Consider the following 4,309-nt stretch of genomic DNA (forward strand, 5'->3'; position numbering starts at 1 on the left):
GACTTGTTCCGAAACACCCCCCCAGTGGGAAACAGTTCTCAAAAATAACCCCCAATTGTTTTCCCACAAAATTCCTATGTCTTCGGAATCTACATAGTCCGGGGTATGTTTGTAGAGAATTTCATTAAAAAATATTCATTTTCTTGAAAGTTAAGACGAATTGAAGTGGACTCCGGGAAATTTTCCGAAATTTCCCACCCCACGCCTCCTAAAATACTTTCCCCAAAAGTTTTGTATATTCAGAATGTACATGATATAACACATATTCGTAGAAAATTTCATTAAAAAATATCCATTTTTCTGAAAGTTATGACCATCCAAAGTTTTGGAGGGGCAGAAACGTGTAGTTATGCCACAGCCAAGATAACTACCAGGATTATTTTGATCCCTATTACTTAATATGAATACACACACACACACACACACATATATATATATATAGGTACATATTTAGATGTGTGTGGGAGGGCAATCTTTCGGTAAAAATCTATGACGTCAAAAGTGAGTGTGTGACATTGTCTTTCAGTTTGACAACTCATGACTGACGTCATGTACTAATACCGAAACGTCATTTATGTACCTACATATAAATGAGTATTATACACATATACACCTATATTATGAACACACACATATATATATATATATATATATATATATATATAGATCATGTGTGTGTGTGCAATCGTACGAACTAAATAAATGGAAACTATATTAAACGTTGAAGCGAGTTCTTTACTTTATCATGTTGTTATTGCGAGAGTGAGCATGAAGCCTTATAAATATTAATTGAATTAGTTCGTACGTCTATGAGATTAAGTCATTTATACCTTACAGGCAAATCGTTGATACTCTCGGTAATATAATTGATACTATGATAAATAGATAAATAAAAATTAAACCAAGTGTAGTTAAGTGTTCAGTAAAACACGTAATTGCTAAGTCTACCTGGAAATATGAATAACAGGATCAAAAGGCTGAAAATGTATTTAAAAAAGAAAGATAGCAATGAAATAAGGAGATTTATCACCTGTAGCTTTTCTTCATGAAATTTCTCCGCTGAGTTGTGCAATTCAACTGATATAATGATTTAACAGCAGGCGGTTGTCGTCCCCACACGAGAAGGCTTCGTTTAAATTAAATGAATTATCACAGCACCACACCCGGTCATATATCGATTATCAATGATTATAAATGTAAACAGAAGTCGTTGGCTTTGAAAGTTTTTACGATATTACCCTTTATAGTTCATCAGATATGAATGATTGACGGAGATCCGATGTGCTTTGTGATGGCTGGAAAGTAGACTCCTTCAATGAGAAACGAACCCCTGAAAAAAAATCAATAACATCAACTCCTGACCAGAATGGAATCGTATGAGGATGTTATGTGGACGTTTTGTTTTGTTTGTTTTTCTTTAAATAAAGGAATGTATCTCTCAAATTCATGGAATTCAAGTTTAAATCCCGTAATATATTTTGCTTTCTGTGTTTTAGTTTCCCTGTTTCGTCCTTGTGTGTGTATGTGTGTACGTATATATTTTCTTGGTTCTGCCTTATATATGAAATAAAATCAAAATATATAAATCAGTCTTCAAAATAACTACCATACGTTCTTGTTTATTTTAACTAAAATTCCCCGTATCAATTAGCACACAAATGCTGCCAGACAATTATAAGCCAACTGTAGTTCCTATCATTTGCTTTCTCTATAAACCCTTCTGGCAGTTCGATCATTTTCCCACTTTTCCAACAGCCAGTTACTTTTCTCCCTTTCCATTATTAGTGAGTGGAACTGTCAACGTACGCTGTGTGTGTGTGTATGTGATGTAAAAAGGAAAAATACAAAGCTGAGAGAGATAAAAACAGACAGTGCGTAAGACTATAAGAAATATGACATCGATTATTGACTTCTCAGCTTGTTTTGATGAGAATTTATCTCCCCTTTGGTATGAGTCAGCAACGTCATCACCCAACGTCGACTTCATTCATTTCAACTACGAGACTTCAATCACTAATTAACAAACCACTTTACTCAAGTTCCATTGGAATGTTGACATCATTTAACCCCATGTTGACTCTCATTTGACAGATCGATAATCAGAGACTTTCCAGCTGTGATTATCTCATCTTTTTCTTTTTTTTTCTTTTCAGACTACATCCTCCAGTCTGTTTTTTCTCAAAATTTGGGTGCGATTTGAAAAAGGAAATTTGGTTGATTTTTCTAATATTTTGAGCGACCACTTAGAAGCTCTCTCTGAAGCTAAAATGCAATTCAACTGGAATGCGATCGAAACTAACATATTTCTAATTGGAATTTATGAGAAACATGTTAAAGAAACTGAATGTTGATGCGTGCACACACCCCAGAGATCAATTTAGCCACGAAGTTTGCGTCCATGGGTCTAACATACGAACAAATCCCAACGTGTGTGTATGTGTGTTCGCCAAATGTCTTCAATATCATTCTTGTGTATTCTCATCCTCAAACATACTTAGCTCATTGAGCTTGTTAAAAGCTTTGACAAAAAATTAATTCTCTTAAATATTTCCGTTATTGATCATTGTTAACATTTGAGATATATAATAGGTGGCTCTACGTCAACCCTGGACAAACAGATCCATGATTAGCGAATTCCAGCCATGATCATTCCCATATTTTTAGGGATTTCTTGAACTACATGTGTTCTTTTCTTAAGACGTTAGGGCGTAATTTACGAGAGATATGGTTGTTATTTTTCGCAGAAGAGCGAACGGGGCTAGATTTATAAATTTGATTGTATTTAAGTGTTTCCTTTACATGGGGCTAAATGAATTTTCCAAACTACAACCTTACCTATTGAAGTGTAATGTTTATTCTCAAAAATTAAAAGCACTTCATTTGAAGCTATTCTTAAATTACAAATTAATTGACTTGGAATTTGATATTTTCATAGACGCTTCTTCTGTTTAGAACATCACAAATTCTCATTCTATTTTCAGACTAAATTATGAAGGGTTTGCACGAAAAGAAAGAACTAATATTGATTTCAAATTTTGGCACAAGGCCAGCAATTTCGGGAGAAGAGAAAATTACATTGTCTACAACGATCAACTGGTACCTACTTTTTCGACCTCGAAAGAATGAGAAGCAAAGTTGATCCTGACAGAATTTGAACACAGAAAGTTAAAACGGACTAAACGCCGCTCAGCATTTTGCTTGGGCGACAAACGATTCTGCCAGCTTTCCGCCTTAGGAAGGACTATTAACAGCATTAAGCTTGTTTATATCATAGGGTAGCAATAGCGTGTCTATGTATTACTAATGTATAACTAATGAGTATATGTATTACTAATTTTCGTAATTGTTTTAATTTATGTTGACCCTCTTTGAATAAATTGACCTGTTATCTTTTCCTTTCACCTTATTTAAAAATAATTATACGTACACCCAAACAATTTCTTACAGAAATAATGATGCAAACTCTAGTAAAATATTTGTGCCCTTTACACATGAGACTTTTGCTTATTCAATCAAAAATAAAAGGCATGCAAAACACTATTGGCTGCCATGGTAACTATTACAAGTACACTGCTACTACATGTACATCGATTAGCGTAGGAAAACTAATTTTTTTTTTAAATATTTTTTCAAACATCATACTATATTGTTACTAATCAATACTGATTTCTAACACGTAGAAAGTCTCTGAAAGGCAAAATCCAGTGATAGAAACGGGTGTTCAGAACTAAAGTTACGCTAAGATCTATGAGACGGAAGCTGAGAAACTGAACACTAGAACTCGCCCATATCCATCGCAGGCAAAGTCGACCTCAACTGGATTTGAACACAGAAATGGCCACAACCAAATACGACAAAGCATTTCTATAAACTTTTGCATGAAAATTTTTTAGGAAGATAGGGTGGAGATGGAGTATATGTAATCTGGGTATACCCCCACTTTTAAATTTTGTTTTTTTTTACGGAATCCTATGTTTCAGACCATGGAGAATCCGATTCTGGAAAAAAAAATTTCAAAAATCTCAATTTCAAAATTTCGATCCCCCCTCCGGTTTTTATATAGATCCACAGGGTAAACTTAACCCTAACTCAAACCCTAACCCTAACCCTGACCCTAACCCTAACCCTGACCCTGACCCTAACCCTAACCCTAACACTAGTTTTGTGAGATTTGGCTGTTATTTCTAGCATGTAAATAGCCTGCTTGGTGGGGGGGAGGAATTGAAATTTTTCAAAAATTTTTTTTTCAGAATCGGAATCTCCATAGCCTAAAACGTGGGATTCCGTAAAAAAAAATTAATAAATAAGG

General features: G+C 34.5%; 1 protein-coding gene and 1 long non-coding RNA gene across 2 annotated transcripts in view; one reads left to right on the forward strand and one right to left on the reverse strand.

Moving 5' to 3' along the window:
* Positions 1-1,893, reverse strand: part of LOC106877087 (uncharacterized) — a 52,599-nt gene extending 50,706 nt beyond the window's left edge. Inside the window, exon 1 of the mRNA XM_014925876.2 lies at positions 1,031-1,893. The gene's annotated coding sequence lies outside the window, so the exon portion shown is untranslated. The remainder of the gene's footprint in view (positions 1-1,030) is intronic.
* A 36-nt stretch (positions 1,894-1,929) lies between these two features.
* Positions 1,930-3,490, forward strand: LOC128247668 (uncharacterized). The gene is made up of 2 exons (XR_008264025.1): positions 1,930-2,433; positions 2,982-3,490. It is a non-coding gene; the product is annotated as an uncharacterized LOC128247668 (long non-coding RNA).
* The last annotated feature ends 819 nt before the right edge of the window (positions 3,491-4,309 follow it).

This window comes from Octopus bimaculoides, chromosome 1 (genome assembly GCF_001194135.2).
Source record: "Octopus bimaculoides isolate UCB-OBI-ISO-001 chromosome 1, ASM119413v2, whole genome shotgun sequence".
NCBI lineage: Eukaryota > Metazoa > Mollusca > Cephalopoda > Octopoda > Octopodidae > Octopus > Octopus bimaculoides.